This window comes from Anopheles funestus, assembly GCF_943734845.2.
Source record: "Anopheles funestus chromosome X unlocalized genomic scaffold, idAnoFuneDA-416_04 X_unloc_30, whole genome shotgun sequence".
NCBI lineage: Eukaryota > Metazoa > Arthropoda > Insecta > Diptera > Culicidae > Anopheles > Anopheles funestus.
Window position 1 is genome coordinate 135,001 of NW_026045155.1, and position 20,000 is coordinate 155,000.

The window sequence follows — 20,000 nt, forward strand, 5'->3', positions numbered from 1 at the left end:
ATGCACAGTGTGGAAGCGTGTTTCCCCCACGACACTAGACGGGCTGCTCGCCATAGTGTTCTATTGTGGCACGCTCCACCCTGAAGTTTGGTTTGTTGTATATCAAGGAATTGATAGGCACTCAAGAATGTGTGCATCGGCCGGGTTTAATCGTCCGACGCGCAATATGCGTTCAACTTATCGGTGTTCATGTGTCCTGCAGTTCACACTGTGACGCGCATTTAGCTGCGGTCTTCATCGATCCATGAGCCGAGTGATCCCCTGCCTAGGGTTTTATAGTAAGGTTCCCAATGTAACACAATCCCGGTGGTACGTCCAAAGACTAACTTTCTGACTAAGTTGTCTTTATTACCCAATAGTCCCAGGCCTTGTGACTTGTGGCTCATGTCTACGCCCATGGCCACCATTCGCTAAGATAGTTTTGAAGTCACTTTGAAGGCCCAGGAACAACTCTCTTAGCACATCGGTTAACCTGACGCCGCAGTCAACTCATGTGCTTGGATCGGATCGAGCTATTGAGTATTGGGCCTGCATACTCGCTCATCCGTATCCTTTGCGTACCGCCCCATGGCCCTTGTATGTCTGCACCACAGTTCCTGTTCGTTCCGTGCCTATGGCCGGATACGTATTGCACATCGGTATACCTGTCGCTACTCAGGCAACTCGTGTGCGTGGATTGGATCGAGAACATGGTGTGTGCCCCATGTTATAATTGATAGTCCATATCCACTTTATAGGTTAAAGTCATAAGTTGTGATTGCACAACCATTCTTCATAAGAGTTTAATCACTCTTCAACTAACTTTCGTTCTGGTGTCTTGGTATCAAATCGCGTAAGACACAAGATTCTACTGGCCAAATAGAATCTAGCACATTGGTTAACCTGGCGCCGCAGTCAACTCATGTGCTTGGATCGGATCGAGCTATTGAGTATTGGGCCTGCATACTCGCTCATCCGTATCCTTTGTGTACCGCCCCATGGCCCCGTCCTTAGAGTTAATGACTAATAGGCTTAACTCTTGTTTGTCTGCACCACAGTTCCCGTTCGTTCCGTGCCGTAGCCGGATACGTATTGCACACTAGTAGACACCGTAATCTGACGTATCTAACACACCACTATTGTAACTCGTCGTCGAAGGACCTTTCAAGTGCCTGATGGCCAGGGGAGCTCTTACACGGCACGGATACACAGTGATGCTCGCCCATCACAGTGTACAACGATCGAGTTTGCTTAAGTGTCTGGGTACCTACACACCAGACACAATGCAATGGCCACGGATCCACACAAGGCACATCACATGCAGAAAGCTTCACCAGATTATGACACATACCACACTCTTGTAACTCGTCGTCGAAGGGGCGTTCAAAGTGCCTTACGGCTAGGGGAGATCTAGCACGGCACGGAGACACAGTGATGGTTGCCCATCAAAGTGTACAACGATCGAGTTTGCTTTCCGCGCAAGCGTTCTAAGTGTCTGGGTACCTACACACCAGACACAATGCAATGGCCACGGATCCACACAAGGCACATCACATGCAGAAAGCTTCACCAGATTCTGACACATACCACACTCTTGTAACTCGTCGTCGAAGGGGCGTTCAAAGTGCCTTACGGCTAGGGGGGATCTAGCACGGCACGGAGACACAGTGATGGTCACCCATCAAAGTGTACAACGATCGAGTTTGCTTTCCGCGCAAGCGTTCTAAGTGTCTGGGTATCTAAGCACCAGACACAATGCAATGGCCACGGATCCACACAAGGCACATCACATGCAGAAAGCTTCACCAGATTCTGACACATACCACACACATGCAACTCGTCGTCGAAGGGGCGTTCAAGTGCCTTACGGCTAGGGGAGATCTAGCTCGGCACGGAGACACAGTGATGGTCACCCATCAAAGTGTACAACGAACGAGTTGGCTTTCAACAAATTCTGACACATAGCAAGCGAGCGACCGAGCTACACCGAAGGCAGCCCATGGTTGGTCACTCGCGGACGATCATCAGTAATGATCCTTCCGCAGGTTCACCTACGGAAACCTTGTTACGACTTTTACTTCCTCTAAATCATCAAGTTCGGTCAACTTCAGCCATGCCAGCTGCAGCTCACGAAGGAACCGCGGAAGGTAAGCCTCCAGAAACCTCACTAAATAATCCATCGGTAGTAGCGACGGGCGGTGTGTACAAAGGGCAGGGACGTAATCAGCACTAGCTAATGACTAGTGCTTACTAGAAATTCCAGGTTCATGGGGACCGTTGCAGTCCCCAATCCCGACTAGATGGGCATTTTAGTGATTTCCCGTTCCTCTCGGAATGGGGGCGCCTATTGGCGAGAACACGCTGCGACCCACATTGTAGCACGCGTGCAGCCCAGAACATCTAAGGGCATCACGGACCTGTTATCGCTCATTCTCAGCTTGCTAAACACAAGTTGTCCCGCTAAGCAGGGCAAACGTAGCCGACGACCGCCCGTGAAGGCGCCGCCCGGCTGTAACGTCAGGTGCGCCCGGAGGCGCACTGCTGACAGCGTTCTAGTTAGCATGTTTGAGTCACGTTCGTTATCGGAATTAACCAGACAAATCATTCCACGAACTAAGAACGGCCATGCACCACTACCCTTAAATTTGAGAAAGAGCTATCAATCTGTCTTACCTCGATAAGTTTGGACCTGGTAAATTTTCCCGTGTTGAGTCAAATTAAGCCGCAAGCTCCACTTCTTGTGGTGCCCTTCCGTCAATTCCTTTAAGTTTCAACTTTGCAACCATACTTCCCCCGGAACCCGATTTTGGTTTCCCGGAAGCGACTGAGAGCACCGAATAGGGGTAGCGTCTCCCAATTGCTAATTGGCATCGTTTACGGTTAGAACTAGGGCGGTATCTAATCGCCTTCGATCCTCTAACTTTCGTTCTTGATTAAAGAAAGCATCCATGGCAAACGCTTTCGCTTCAGTTGGTCCTACGACGGTCTACGAATTTCACCTCTCGCGCCGTAATACCAATGCCCCCAACTACTTCTGTTAATCATTACCTCTAGGTTTCTGACAAACCAACGAAATCGTATAAACCGAGGTCATATTCCATTATTCCATGCAAGATTATTCTCGGCCAACGCCAACCCCACGGGGGGGCCGGACGCTTTGTCTTAGCCTGCTTTGAGCACTCTAATTTGTTCAAGGTAAATGTGAGTATCTTGAGCACCATGAGGAGCCCGTGCCGGAGTTAACCGGTAGCACGGTACTCGTTCACAGAGTAACGCCCAAGTACACCATTGTGAGTCGCAGCCGTGAGCGCGCGCACGAACGGCCCCGGCGTGTAACCGGGCGCCCGTGGCGGTCACGTGTCTGGACGGGCAATCAACTTCGAACGTTTTAACCGCAACAACTTTAATATACGCTAGTGGAGCTGGAATTACCGCGGCTGCTGGCACCAGACTTGCCCTCCACTTGATCCTTGTTGAAGGATTTATACTCAACTCATTCCAATTATGGACCATCGTTAGAGAGGTCCATATTGTTATTTCTCGTCACTACCTCCCCGTACTGGGATTGGGTAATTTACGCGCCTGCTGCCTTCCTTGGATGTGGTAGCCATTTCTCAGGCTCCCTCTCCGGAATCGAACCCTGATTCCCCGTTACCCGTCGCAACCATGGTAGTCCTCTACACTACCATCAATAGTTGATAGGGCAGACATTTGAAAGATCTGTCGTCAGTCGACAAGCGACCATACGATCTGCGTCCTTATCCAGACTTCAACTCAAGCCGCCCGGAGGCGATTGGTTTAACTAATAAGTGCACCAGTTCAGCTACCCGCGAGGGCAACAGTCCCGGCATGTTGCATGTATTAGCTCTGGATTTTCCACAGTTATCCAAGTAACTAGTGGTAGGATGATCTTGTGAATTATAGCTGTTATACTGAGCCTTATGCGGTTTCACATTCATTTATGTTTGTACTTAGACATGCATGGCTTAACCTTTGAGACAAGCGTATATTACTGGTAGGATCAACCAGAATTCGTTCCACTACAGACACACACTCGCTTAGTGGGAAATAAATTTCCACACAACTCTCTCTCTCTAGAACCATATGGAATGGCTCTTTGGTGTTGGGTAAGGCACCAATTTGTTGGGGTGTAACGGTCACCACCAACTTTAAGTTTGTTAGGGCACAACGGAAACCACTAACTAAACTTTAGGAAACTAAATTTCCTCACACATTATCTCTCACCATATTAGCACTAGGTGCTATCCACGATTGTACAACGTTTCAACTCTTGAATCGACCGTAGGGCCGCGGAATTGCTTCCGGGCCCCTATTCTCGCTATTAATTGTTCATCTCTTTCAATACATCGAGTTCGTTCCATTGGGTAGTTCGCATGGCGAACGTTTTGATGCAGCCCCCTGGGGGACCACGGCACTTTACACCGGGTATGGTGTATGCGCAACCTACAGATAACAATAAACCCCTTATGCGTGTGTAAACCGATGTTGGGCTGCTCAACATCTTTCATGGTTACATCACTTGCACCAGAACCCACGGTGCCGATTTGGTAATATGTTGTACATTTACTCTCAAGATGTACGCTTCGGCCCCTTATTCAGGGGCTCAAGCTATTACCAGCAAGAACAATCCTCATCCAGACTTGAACTCGAAACACCTGGAGGCGAACGGTTTAACTAATAAGTGCACCAGTCTTGAATCCATGCGTCGGTGGAAACAATGCCGGCGTGTTGCATGTATTAGCTCTGAACTTAGCGAGTGATTGCCTTGCAGCTGTCATACTGAGCGTAGAGCGTGATTATCGCTCACTTGAACCATGTTGAATGGCTCTTTGGTGTAGGGTAAGGCACCAATTTGTTGGGGCGTAACGGTCACCACCAACTTAAGACTTGCTTATAGGTATTTCAACGTTTTCAACTCTTAAATCGACCGTGTTTCATTATCATCTCTTCTTCTTATTAAATGCATAGAGTTCGTTCCATTGGGTAGTTCGCGTGGCGAACGGTTTGATGCAGCCCCCCGGGGGGGACCACGGCACTTTACACCGGGCATGGTGTATGCGCAACCTACAGATCACCAATATATTTGTGATCGATAATGCACACTTCTTACACGACTGACCAGTCGACAGCGCTGCCTTCCTATTATGCGTGTGTAAACCGATGTTGGGCTGCTCAACATCTTTCACGGTTACATCACTTGCACCCGAACCCATGGTGCCGATTTGGTAATATGTTGTACATGGTCTCAAGATGTACGCTTCGACCCCTTATTCAGGGGCTCAAGCTATTACCAGCAAGATCAATCCTCATCCAGACTTGAACTCGAAACACCCGGAGGCGAACGGTTTAACTAATAAGTGCACCAGTCTTGAATCCATGCGTCGGTGGAAACAATGCCGGCATGTTGCATGTATTAGCTCTGAACATAGCGAGTGATTGCCTTGTAGCTGTCGAACTGAGCGTAGAATGTGATTATCGCTCACTTGAAAGGGTCAAGCCCTTTCGAGTCGTCCGGTTTTTACGCCAGACGACTCGGTTCACCATCTTTCGGGAAGGGACCGTCTCGGTCGCAAGCTGCTCCGGTCCCTAAACAACCTGCGACAAATGATAGGAAATGCCGACATCAACACGTGTTCAGTTTGGTTTATCGCTCATAGGTCTGTTTGACCATCGATCCTAGAATTCAACTTTCGAGTAAGGCATGCCCGTCGATATCTCATCGATAGGCGATACCGGTAGAACGGCCAACGACACACATCTAGGATCGCATTTACTCTTCCTTGGATGGATAACCAATACCCTAGGACCGTTTCATCGCGAGCTGCTCCGGTCCTCAAACAACTCGCGAACCACCGATAGGATGATATTAGGAATGGCCGACTTTCATCCTTTAACTCTCAGTTCTGCTTACCAAAACATAGGTACTTGGACCTTAAAGACCACTATATGTTCCCCGATCGGGGGCAATCGGAACGTCTATCCATCATCAACATCGTTTCACTCATTCCGAACCACCAAATTGGACAGACAGTACCATATTCACCAACCGATTGCTTCAACTTCGCAAACTGTATGGTAAGTTCTACTAATTTCACATCTTACCATCGACTAATAGTGCATAAATCCACTTGGAAATCACTTTTCCTTGGTCCTCGGACCTTCTACGACAACGTCCAACAAATATCCGAAGTCGTTTCCCAACTTAGACCAAGCATTTCGTATCTTTACTTCTAATCGATTTTTTCTCGCATAATTGACGATCAAAATCTAAAAACCACATTTTGAGCCAGAAGCAGTCGTCCGATCGTCCTGGGGGTAGTCTCAATCGATTTAGAAGGGTCCAATTCATAAAGATACATACTCAGTCAAAATCATGCTTCTGGCTCACCTACCCCCTATATAGAAAACGAAAGCGTACAGGCGTGGAAAACGTGCCATTTTTCTCCATCACGGACTTTTTTTTTCTCGTTGCACCGACTCTAGTAAAAAAGTGAAATTTTTTACTAGTTACCAACTTTTGCAAATTATCATCGGATATCACTTTTCATGGTCTATAGTAAGTTCTTATCACGTTTTAGTAGTTTTTGAAAAAAAAATTTTTTTGAACTTTTCAAAATTTTTCAAAACAAAGTTTTTGTAGGCGGTTTTGTGTATGGAGGGTTACTAGTCTCGGGGTCACTGTTTGACCAAAAAACCACTATATATCATTCGAAAGGTAATTTCAAGGGCTACAAAAAATTGTTCTACGGCACCCCCCTCCGACGTCTAGTATTCGAGTTATTGGCCAAAAACCATCACTTGAGCGATTTTTCGTTCAGGGTACCCGACTCTAGTAAAAAAGTGAAATTTTTCTCGATTGACCAAGTGTTGCAAATGACCATCGGATTTCACTTTTTATGGTCTATAGTGAGTTCTGATCACGATTTGGTACTTTTTGAAAAAATTTTTTTGACGCACTTTTCAAAATTTTGCAAAACCAAAACTTTTTAGGCGGTTTTGTGTATGGAGGGTTACTAGTCTCGGGGTCACTGTTTGACCAAAAAACCACTATATATCATTCGAAAGGTAATTTCAAGGGCTACAAAAAATTGTTCTACGGCACCCCCCTCCGACGTCTAGTATTCGAGTTATTGGCCAAAAACCGCAACTATAGCGGTTTTTCGTACAGGGTACCCGACTCTAGTAAAATGATGCGATTTTTACTAGTCTAGGAACTTTTTGGTCAAAAAATCAAGTATATGTCATTCGATAGATAATTTCAAGGGCTACCAAAAATTGTTCTACGGCACCCCCCTCCGACGCCTAGTATTCGAGTTATTAGCCAAAAACCGCAACTATAGCGGTTTTTCGTCCAGGGTACCCGACTCTAGTAAAATGATGCGATTTTTACTAGTCTAGGGAACTTTTTGGCCAAAAATCAAGTATATGTCATTCGATAGATAATTTCAAGGGCTACCAAAAATTGTTCCACGACACCCCCCTGCGACGTCTAGTATTCGAGTTATTAGCCAAAAACCGCAATTATAGCGGTTTTTCGTCCAGGGTACCCGACTCTAGTAAAATGATGCGATTTTTACTAGTCTAGGAACTTTTTGGTCAAAAAATCAAGTATATGTCATTCGATAGATAATTTCAAGGGCTACCAAAAATTGTTCTAAGACACCCCCCTGCGACGTCTAGTATTCGAGTTATGGGCCAAAAACCATTCATACTTGAGCATTTTGCTCATTTTGCCTGTACGGGTACCGAGGACTAGTAAAATCAGGCCAATTTTACTAGAGTAGGGGTCCTTTTTGGTCAAAAAAACAACTTTTGCTCGTTCGATAGGGAATCGATAGGGCAACAAAAAATCGTTCTACGACCCCCCCTTCCGATGTCTAGTATTCGAGTTATGGGCCAAAAACAGTTTATAGCTAATTTTTCACTCGATTTTTCACCAAGTATCGCACATTACTCCGGTTCTATACATTGGATCGTCAATCTTTAAGATTTTATGGGTAGTTCCAACTGTTTGCTACATTTCATCCATACATCACCAACCGATTCAATGTCTGTGCTAGAAGTTATTAGCGGAATAAAAAAATTTACCCTTGGCTTTGGACCGTACAATTTTACCCATTTTTGGCCCATATTTGCCCCATAGCTCCGCCGGTATCCAAGATATGGCCACACTTTCTTCTGGCCATGGGTAGATGGCACTTGTGGCTAGATTTCTTCCATGCACCACTAATCGCTACCATGTCTGTGGCCGGAGCTATTCACGAAAGCGCCTCGCGCACTTGGTCGGATTTTTGGTCCAACTTCACCATTTTTGGCCCATATTTGCCCCATAGCTCCGCCGGTATCCAAGATATGGCCACACTTTCTTCTGGCCATGGGTAGATGGCACTTGTGGCTAGATTTCTTCCATGCACCACTAATCGCTACCATGTCTGTGGCCGGAGCTATTCACGAAAGCGCCTCGCGCACTTGGTCGGATTTTTGGTCCAACTTGCACCATTTTTGGCCCATATTTGCCCCATAGCTCCGCCGGTATCCAAGATATGGCCACACTTTCTTCTGGCCATGGGTAGATGGCACTTGTGGCTAGATTTCTTCCATGCACCACTAATCGCTACCATGTCTGTGGCCGGAGCTATTCACGAAAGCGCCTCGCGCACTTGGTCGGATTTTTGGTCCAACTTCACCATTTTTGGCCCATATTTGCCCCATAGCTCCGCCGGTATCCAAGATAGCGCCACACTTTCTTCTGGCCATGGGTAGATGGCACTTGTGGCTAGATTTCTTCCATGCACCACTAATCGCTACCATGTCTGTGGCCGGAGCTATTCACGAAAGCGCCTCGCGCACTTGGTCGGATTTTTGGTCCAACTTGCACCATTTTTGGCCCATATTTGCCCCATAGCTCCGCCGGTATCCAAGATATGGCCACACTTTCTTCTGGCCATGGGTAGATGGCACTTGTGGCTAGATTTCTTCCATGCACCACTAATCGCTACCATGTCTGTGGCCGGAGCTATTCACGAAAGCGCCTCGCGCACTTGGTCGGATTTTTGGTCCAACTTCACCATTTTTGGCCCATATTTGCCCCATAGCTCCGCCGGTATCCAAGATAGCGCCACACTTTCTTCTGGCCATGGGTAGATGGCACTTGTGGCTAGATTTCTTCCATGCACCACTAATCGCTACCATGTCTGTGGCCGGAGCTATTCACGAAAGCGCCTCGCGCACTTGGTCGGATTTTTGGTCCACCTGGCACCATTGTTGGCCCGTATTTGCCCCATAGCTCCGCCGGTATCCAAGATATGGCCACACTTTGTTCTGGCCATGGGTAGATGGCACTTGTGGCTAGATTTCTTCCATGCACCACTAATCGCTACCATGTCTGTGGCCGGAGCTATTCACGAAAGCGCCTCGCGCACTTGGTCGGATTTTTGGTCCAACTTCACCATTTTTGGCCCATATTTGCCCCATAGCTCCGCCGGTATCCAAGATATGGCCACACTTTCTTCTGGCCATGGGTAGATGGCACTTGTGGCTAGATTTCTTCCATGCACCACTAATCGCTACCATGTCTGTGGCCGGAGCTATTCACGAAAGCGCCTCGCGCACTTGGTCGGATTTTTGGTCCAACTTGCACCATTTTTGGCCCATATTTGCCCCATAGCTCCGCCGGTATCCAAGATATGGCCACACTTTCTTCTGGCCATGGGTAGATGGCACTTGTGGCTAGATTTCTTCCATGCACCACTAATCGCTACCATGTCTGTGGCCGGAGCTATTCACGAAAGCGCCTCGCGCACTTGGTCGGATTTTTGGTCCAACTTCACCATTTTTGGCCCATATTTGCCCCATAGCTCCGCCGGTATCCAAGATAGCGCCACACTTTCTTCTGGCCATGGGTAGATGGCACTTGTGGCTAGATTTCTTCCATGCACCACTAATCGCTACCATGTCTGTGGCCGGAGCTATTCACGAAAGCGCCTCGCGCACTTGGTCGGATTTTTGGTCCAACTTGCACCATTTTTGGCCCATATTTGCCCCATAGCTCCGCCGGTATCCAAGATATGGCCACACTTTCTTCTGGCCATGGGTAGATGGCACTTGTGGCTAGATTTCTTCCATGCACCACTAATCGCTACCATGTCTGTGGCCGGAGCTATTCACGAAAGCGCCTCGCGCACTTGGTCGGATTTTTGGTCCAACTTCACCATTTTTGGCCCATATTTGCCCCATAGCTCCGCCGGTATCCAAGATAGCGCCACACTTTCTTCTGGCCATGGGTAGATGGCACTTGTGGCTAGATTTCTTCCATGCACCACTAATCGCTACCATGTCTGTGGCCGGAGCTATTCACGAAAGCGCCTCGCGCACTTGGTCGGATTTTTGGTCCACCTGGCACCATTGTTGGCCCGTATTTGCCCCATAGCTCCGCCGGTATCCAAGATATGGCCACACTTTGTTCTGGCCATGGGTAGATGGCACTTGTGGCTAGATTTCTTCCATGCACCACTAATCGCTACCATGTCTGTGGCCGGAGCTATTCGACGAACAACCATCGCATTCACCTTCTCGTTGCACTTCTTCGGGAATTTGGTGCAACCAAGTTTTCACTATAACTTGGTCATTTTCCGTCCATCGGACATGCGGTTTTGAGTGTCGATACTTGACACCGCGCGCTACAATATGTTCCTCCACGACCATGTGGTCCGATGCTTCCAACAGGAGCTATTCGAGGATTACCGATTTTTCACCATTAAAAATGCTCAATTTTGCACCAACTTTTGCCTATAACTCAGGCTGTATCGATCGGATCTTCAATCTTGAAAAAGTTTTAAATAGGTGGCACCAAATGCTACATTTCGTTCTTCCACGTCAACTTTGTCCGATGTCTAGCAAAAAAGTTATTCGCGAACCAAGTCCAGAACCCATGCAATGGCTGCCCACATTGCATACATCACGGCGGTTAACTCTCGTTACTCTATACCGAGGACTTGGTACATTTTCAGGCATTCGTTGCTACTTCTCGGTTCATGATATTCGTTTACGGTCTTCACTAGGGCATTTGGTGCTCCTTATCGGTTCATGATATTCGTTTACGGTCTTCACTAGGGCATTTGGTGCTCCTTATCGGTTCATGATATTCGTTTACGGTCTTCACTAGGGCATTTGGTGCTCCTTCTCGGTTCATGATATTCGTTTACGGTCTTCACTAGGGCATTTGGTACTGGGCTTCCCACTTTCTACTGATCGATCCATACTCACTTGCGTGCACCTAGCCTAGGAAGGTTTCCTATGGCTTCCCATCTTTCTACTGATCGATCCATACTCACTTGCGTGCACCTAGCCTAGGAAGGTTTCCTATGGCTTCCCATCTTTCTACTGATCGATCCATACTCACTTGCGTGCACCTAGCCTAGGAAGGTTTCCTATGGCTTCCCATCTTTCTACTGATCGATCCATACTCACTTGCGTGCATCTAGCCTAGGAAGGTTTCCTATGGCTTCCCATCTTTCTACTGATCGATCCATACTCACTTGCGTGCACCTAGCCTAGGAAGGTTTCCTTGGGCTTCCCATCTTTCTACTGATCGATCCATACTCACTTGCGTGCACCTAGCCTAGGAAGGTTTCCTATGGCTTCCCATCTTTCTACTGATCGATCCATACTCACTTGCGTGCACCTAGCCTAGGAAGGTTTCCTATGGCTTCCCATCTTTCTACTGATCGATCCATACTCACTTGCGTGCACCTAGCCTAGGAAGGTTTCCTATGGCTTCCCATCTTTCTACTGATCGATCCATACTCACTTGCGTGCACCTAGCCTAGGAAGGTTTCCTATGGCTTCCCATCTTTCTACTGATCGATCCATACTCACTTGCGTGCACCTAGCCTAGGAAGGTTTCCTATGGCTTCCCATCTTTCTACTGATCGATCCATACTCACTTGCGTGCACCTAGCCTAGGAAGGTTTCCTATGGCTTCCCATCTTTCTACTGATCGATCCATACTCACTTGCGTGCACCTAGCCTAGGAAGGTTTCCTATGGCTTCCCATCTTTCTACTGATCGATCCATACTCACTTGCGTGCACCTAGCCTAGGAAGGTTTCCTATGGCTTCCCATCTTTCTACTGATCGATCCATACTCACTTGCGTGCACCTAGCCTAGGAAGGTTTCCTATGGCTTCCCATCTTTCTACTGATCGATCCATACTCACTTGCGTGCACCTAGCCTAGGAAGGTTTCCTATGGCTTCCCATCTTTCTACTGATCGATCCATACTCACTTGCGTGCACCTAGCCTAGGAAGGTTTCCTATGGCTTCCCATCTTTCTACTGATCGATCCATACTCACTTGCGTGCACCTAGCCTAGGAAGGTTTCCTATGGCTTCCCATCTTTCTACTGATCGATCCATACTCACTTGCGTGCACCTAGCCTAGGAAGGTTTCCTATGGCTTCCCATCTTTCTACTGATCGATCCATACTCACTTGCGTGCACCTAGCCTAGGAAGGTTTCCTTGGGCTTCCCATCTTTCTACTGATCGATCCATACTCACTTGCGTGCACCTAGCCTAGGAAGGTTTCCTTGGGCTTCCCATCTTTCTACTGATCGATCCATACTCACTTGCGTGCACCTAGCCTAGGAAGGTTTCCCTTCGGTACCGACTTCCATCTACGCACTCGATATAACCTAGGTACTTGGTACCGATGTTGGTTAACACTCAAGCATTTCTTGCATCCTGCGTGCAAGGTACCAATTTTCACTTCTTAGGTACGTTTATGGGCCCGCATTAATCCAATATCGCTCCGATGGCCTTTCGCATTATTTCATCCGATAGCCCTTGCCAAAAGCTACCAAAAGTTCCTCCACGGCCATGTGCTCCGACGCTTAGTTTAGGAAATATTCGAAAAAATTCAAAATAGGAAGCATTTTCTTATTGGAAAATCACCTTAAATCGATGGCCATTTTTTGGGCAAAAACTTTAACGTCTTCCCGACTTTGCGGGAATTGCGAATTTTAGGCACCCAGAGAAAATCTTTTACTTTAAGGGGGCGGCCGCGAAGTTGCCCAAAGTCTCGGACACAAAAATTCTCAAGTTCCCCACTCTAGTAAATCGCCCTATGAGTATCTCCTGGCCCGCGAGCTCTGCGAGCGGGCCAGCTTCGGCGATTTTTGCCTTTTCGCCTAGGCGGTTCTTCTACGAAATTGGTCCACAGCTTTTGCTCAGAAAGCTAGCATTTGTTGCAACAGTTAGGTGCTTGGTACCACATTTTGGTATCCATTTGGGCATTTGTTGCAACTACTCGGTACTTTGGCCCACATTTCGCTCTACTCGGGCCTCTATGGTGCTACTTGTCGGTACTTTTGGCCAACTTAGGCCAATTGGGTGCAACTTGTGGGTACTCTGTGGGTACTTTAGGGCATATTGTGTCTTTCGGGTGAACCTTCGCGATACTTCATGGGTACTGATGGCCAACTTAGGAACATTCAGTGCAACCTTTGGGCCTAAGGAAATTTGTCCAACTCTTTGGACTTAGAAAATTTTCTGGACTTAGAAAATTTTCTGGACTTGTAAAAATTTTCAAATGTTCAATTTGGCCCACATTTCGCTCTACTCGGGCCTCTATGGTGCTACTTGGCTGTACTTTTGGCCAACTTAGGCCAATTGGGTGCTCTTTGTGGGTACTCTATCGGTACTTTTGGCCAACTTAGGCCAATGGGGTGCTATATGTGGGTGCTCTATCGGTACTTTTGGCCATGTTAGGCCCATTCGGTGCTATTTGTGGGTACTCTATCGGTACTTTTGGCCATGTTAGGCCCATTCGGTGCTATTTGTGGGTACTCTATCGGTACTTTTGGCCAACATAGGCCAATTGGGTGCTACTTGTGGGTGCTCTATCGGTACTTTTGGCCAACTTAGGCCAACTGGGTGCTATTTGTGGGTACTCTATCGGTACTTTTGGCCAACTTAGGCCAACTCAGTGCTTCTTGTGGGTACTCTATCGGTACTTTTGGCCAACTTAGGCCAACGCGGTGCTATTTGTGGGTACTCTATCGGTACTTTGGGACATATTATGTCCTTCGGGTGAACCTTCTCGATACCTCATGGGTACTTGTGGCCAACTTAGGAAAATTCAGTGCAACCTATGGGCCTTTGGAAATTGTTCCAACACTTTGGACTTAGAAAATTTTCTGGACTTAGAAAATTTTTTGGACTTAGAAAAATTTTCAACTTCTGTATCTTCTTCATCATGTTCCATTTTGTGGGACTTAGAAAATTTTCTGGACTTAGAAAATTTTTTGGACTTAGGAAATTTTTCAACACTTGTAAAATTTTTGTTCCTTCTTTGAAGAAGAATACTTTCCACTATTAGCTTCTTTCTCTTTTTCTTCTTAGTTGTCTTCTTATTTTCGGTCCGAGAGCGCCGACACTTGTAAAATTATCTAAGTCCGAAGACTTTTGGAATGAACCAAAAGTCAACGAACACAATACATCAACCCTATCAACATCAAGTGGCAACCCGAAGGAAGCGCAGCGGCCAGCCCATGTACAACGCGAAGTTGTAGCATGCAACCAACCAACCGCTAACCTCCAACGGCACTCAATGTATTCGTTACACATGGGCGCACCTGCACCACACTGTCGTGACCATCCAACGAGCCGTCGGTTCGGTCGTGTGTTACAAGCACCCCATCACATAGGCATAGAGTCACCACACAGTGTTCTTCAACACTCTCGTCACATGGTGCAAGTCACGGTACGCACCACCAATGTGCACTGGTTGGCCAATTCCAGCACACACGGGGCGCGCACGCGCAAGCACTAACCACCAAGCATGGGTCGCCTGAGAGGATCGATGCGAACGCATCTCTACAACTTGAAGCTCCCAGCCTGTAGTCCCGTCGTTTGCGGGCGGTCGTAGGTGTCGAAACTAGTGATATCCACAGTCGGCAAGCTCGTCCACCGGTGTTCCCAACATGTATGGTACTAACACGTGCAGCGCGAACCCGCCCTTTGCGGCCTAGTAGTAAGCGGGGATGAGACGCCAGTGTGCCAATGGACAGCACGGACGGTTCTCGGAGGGTTGTTAGGCCCGCTAGCTTACGACCACCTAATGGGTATAAGAAGCGCTATCAGCTCGGATTGGATACGACCTTAGAGGCGTTCAGGCATAATCCAGCGGACGTAGCGTCATACCATAGTCCGTTCGAACTAGTATTGAGCCAGTGGTCCGTACCTGTGGTTCCTCTCGTACTGCACAGGAATTCCGTTAAGATAGCGACAAACAATGCACACCAGTAGGGTAAAACTAACCTGTCTCACGACGGTCTAAACCCAGCTCACGTTCCCTTGAAAGGGTGAACAATCCTACGCTTGGTAAATTTTGCTTTACAATGATAGGAAGAGCCGACATCGAAGGATCAAAAAGCCACGTCGCTATGAACGCTTGGCGGCCACAAGCCAGTTATCCCTGTATTGTCACCTGGGTGCTGACAAGTGAAGATGTGGTAAACAAACGCTCCGTCAAGAAGTGGTGAAAATTTGGTGAAAATCGTAATAAAATCGTTTTAAAAGTGTCAAAATCGTGCTTAGAGCACCCGATTTACCCAAAAATAGTGAAGTTCGGCCAAAAAACGACAATTTTTGTGCAAATACAGTTTTGTTGTGTTTTTGCCCCCTCCGGGAGCACCAAAGTGAACCGGTGTTCAGGTGTGCAAAAAATCACCTCTTTTCCTGCCGGAAGAGGTTGATTTAAGGTAAATCGTGGCCGCTGAAGCCGATAAAACGGTTTCCGAGTCGATCGGAGCAGTGGAAGTGCGACAAAAAACGATATTTTGGTGCCCATACATTTTGTATGGGGAACTTTGGACACTCACAGCTCAGTGAATTTTGAACGGATTTGGACCGGATATGTTTTAAATCGTGTGCGGAGTGCCAAAGAAGTGATTTTGTGAAAAAACCGCATCAAAATCGGTGATTTTAGTGCTGAAAAAAGTGGAAAACACTTTTGCAACACGTGGTGACAGAACTGCCCAGGCGGCATTTTCCCATGGTACAAAATATTGAGTGTGTTATAAAGTGGAAAATTTTTATCGCCTGATCGGTTTCGTGAGTGTTGGAGGTGGTTGAGCACGGAGAGACGATTCGGGGAAAATTTTTCCCCCCGCTCCCACCTCACCCCATCGCCCTCAGTGACCCCCGGCCTTATTAAGGCCTTATCAAGGTGCATTAAATTTTGGACTTCGCCGGAAAATTACACAAGTGCAGTGGAAAATTCCGGTTTTGTGCTGGAAAATTCGGGGACCTCCAGACGCACCCCCTGGATTTTTTCCGGACCTCCAGCACCCCCCCCGCATTTTCCGGATTTCCTTATTAAGGCGTTAAAAAGGTGAAAAACATAAAAACGCTGCGGAAAATTATTTGCGGGCTGCAAAAAATTCCGGTTTTGGGCTCTAAAATTCGGGGACCACTTGCCACACCCCCTGAAATTTTTCCGCGCCCCCACCACCCACCCACCGCCCCCCCCGGATCAGGAATCGCGGATTTTTGGTGGATTTTCGGGTTTTTCGCCATTTTCGGGTGAAAGGAGAGGAGATAGGAGCTTGGTGTGTTCGGGAGTTTTGCTCAGGAGGGGCAATTACATCTAGCCCCCCACCCCCCTGGGTCATTTTCCACCCCCCCTGGCCAATTCGGCATTTTTGGGGGTCTAGCTCGGTCTTGATAAATCGTGGAACGACCTAACGTGACGAAACACCACCTCCCTGAACGATTTTACTGCTCGAATACCATTTCTGCTGTGGTGGTTCTCACGGGGCAGTCCGCTGCTGGCGTCCTCCCGTGAGGGGGAGTAAATCCAGCATAAAGTGCGGAAAATGTCAGTATCTGGGCGATCCCTTCGTCCCAGGGCTGACTCATCCGACGTGAGACCGGCCAAGCTTCCGCAGATTATGGAGGCGAAAGTGGCCGTGACTAGAGTGTCCCTACCGACAATGAAGCCAGCTAGCTCGGAGATGGTCGAGCTGAGGAAGCTCATGAGTGAGACTTCCCTCACTAATGAGCAGCTACTGTCGACAATTCAGGACCTGCAGCAGGAGCTCTCGGCTCTCCGTCAACGTATGGACGCCAACGCCGAGCAGGCTCGGATTGATATGCAGCAGGTTCAGGAGCGTGCTCGTCAGGAGCTACAGGCGGTCCAGGAGCAGGCTCGCCAGCGTGAAGAGCGGCTTCGGGAAGAACACATGAAGGACCGGCAGGCGCTGAACGAGCTTATCCTGCAGTCGATTGGCGCCAAGAATGTGACTGCTCAGGGTTACTACGCCAGCATCGCCGAGGAGCAGCGCACGTGGGCAGAGGTGGCCAGTAGTGAGCCGGTTAAGCGCGTGCAGCGCAAGCGTGGCAATCGCCGTGGTAAGGCGCAGCCATCACAACAGCAGCAGCAGCAGCAACAAATCCGGCAGCAACAGCCATCCCAGCAGCGTCAGCAGCAGCAGACACGCCAGCAGTGGCCGGCGTTGCAGAAGCGGCAGCAGACGCAACAGCAGGGGCCAACGTTACAACAGCAGCAGCAGACGCGACAGCAGCGGCCAACGGTGCAGCAGCAGAGCCAGCCGCGACAACAGCAACAGCAGAGTCAACAAAAGCCGACTCGCCGTAACGTGCGTCCAGACACCATCGAAGTGGCGCCGGCAGTAGGTACAACCTGGACGCAGGTGTATCTGAAGCTACGTACGGCCCCAGAACTGGAAGAGGTCCGCACGGCTATCGGGATGGGCCGGCGAACGGCACAGGATCATCTCCGTGTCCCCATTAGTCGAAGCGCGGACAGTGAGGCACTCGCGGATAAGATCCAGAGTGTCATTGGCGAAATGGGTGCAGTGCGAGTGCTGACTGAGATGGGTGAGCTGCTGATCACCCATGTCGACTCGCTGGCCACCGTTGATGAGGTGAAGGAGGCGATTCGGGCTAAGCTTGGAGTAGCCCCGGGCATCACCTTCTGTGAAGTTTGGGAGCTGAGCGATGGCACGAAGCGCGCACGTGTTCGTCTTCCGCTGGTAAAGGCGCAGCAGCTGTACGAGGCAAAACTGTCTCTTTGCCAGTGCATCAGCGTGGCTCATGAGGTCCCTCGTCGTCCGATCTCCCAGCGTCGCTGTCTGCGGTGCCTGGAAACGGGGCACATCGTGCGGGACTGTCGGAATGAAGCGGACTACCGAGGCAAATGCTTCCGCTGTGGCAGCACCGGTCATCTGGCGAAAGCCTGCGCTTTGGAGCCCAAATGCCTTAAGTGTGGTGGCCCGCACAACATCGGTCACCAGAGCTGTGGACAACTGCCGGCACCGTGCCAGGTGTGAGGCAACAACTGCGAGTGTTGCAGGCGAACCTGGGTGGTGGACGCACCGCACAGGATTTCGTTCTGCAATCCGCTCGGACTGAGCGGATCGACGTGCTGCTGCTTTCGGAGGTGTACCGGCCTCCGGAGAACAACGGAACGTGGTCAGTGGACTCATCGGGGGCAGTGGCCGTGGTGGCCACCGGAGCATATCCCATCCAGCGTGTGTGGCGCAGCCCAACGCCCGGATTGGTGGCCGCCCAGATTGGAGGAGTTGTTTTCGTCAGCTGCTATGCTCCTCCACGACTGACTCTCGGTGAGTTCGAGCATTTTCTTGAGGCGCTCGAACTGGAGGCACTTTCCCATCATCACGTCGTAGTGGCAGGCGACTTCAACGCCTGGCATGAGGAGTGGGGAAGCGAGCGGAACACCGTGCGAGGTGAGGCGCTGCTCAACACCATCGAGCAGCTTGGGCTGAGGATCCTCAACCAGGGAACAACCCCAACGTTCGTCGGGAACGGTGTTGCCACACCCAGCGTCGTGGATGTGTCGTTCGCGAGCGAGACTATCGCACGCCCCGACACATGGGCAGTGGCTCCTGACTCGTTGGCGCGGTTTTATACGGCTTCCGACCACCGGTACATCGTTTACACCGTCGGGCCGTCCTCCTCACCTCAGCTCCAACGTCAGCAGCAGCACCAAAGCCAGAACCAGCGACCGCAGCAGCAGCGGCATCATCGGCGGCAACAACAACAGCAAAATCGCCGGCGACAGCAGCAGCACGACCAGCAGCGGGTACGAGGCCACCAGTCAAGCAGGAGATGGAAGGCTTCGCAGTTTTCAGCCGAGGCGTTCCGAGCAGCACTTAGCGCAGCGAACTTCGTGGAGCGAGCAGTAAACCAGGAGGGGATGGTCGATGCCATGTTGCGGGCATGCGACCAAACGATGGCGCGGATCACCTCGTCGCACCGTGATCCCCATCGAGCCCTCTTCTGGTGGACACCGGAGCTCACACGCCTTCGTGAGGAATGTGCAGCAGCTCGCGACCGTATGGTTGCCACGGTCGATTTGCAGGAGCGCAGCATCGCAGCAGCGCACCACCGGACTGCGAGGCGGGCCATGGAGAAGGCGATTCGGGCCAGCAAGCGCACTGAGTTTGATGAGCTCATCCGACTGGCGGAGGAGAACGAGTTCGGAGCAGGGTACCGGACTGTCATGTCTCGGATTCGTGGCAGTTACGTGCCTCCCGAGACTGACAAGGAGGAGCTGCTACGCATCTCTGGGGACCTGTTTCCGACTCACCCGGCTGTCGAGTGGCCGGCAGAGGAGGACGTCGAGGATGGGCAGTCGCTGATGCCTGTCACCACGCGAGAGCTGCTGGACATCGTGGCGTGCATGGCCAACCGGAAGGCGCCGGGATTGGACGGGATCCCCAATGCAGCCGTGAAGACAGCGATCAGGGAGTACCCGGAGGTCTTCTGCCGTCTGTACCAGGACTGTCTCGACCGTGGCGAGTTTCCTTCGTCATGGAAGAGGCAGCGCTTGGTGCTGCTGCCAAAGCCTGGCAAACCTCCCGGGGAAAGCTCCTCGTACCGGCCGTTGTGCATGCTAGACGCACTCGGCAAGGTGTTGGAGCGCCTGATCCTGTCCCGGTTGAATCTTCACCTTGA

General features: G+C 49.7%; 1 non-coding gene across 1 annotated transcript; it reads right to left on the bottom strand.

The window, feature by feature from the left end:
- Positions 1–115: 115 nt before the first annotated feature.
- LOC125773320 (5.8S ribosomal RNA) lies at positions 116–273 on the bottom strand. Its single transcript, XR_007420034.1, has one exon. It is a non-coding gene; the product is annotated as a 5.8S ribosomal RNA (ribosomal RNA).
- Between the last annotated feature and the right edge of the window lie 19,727 nt (positions 274–20,000).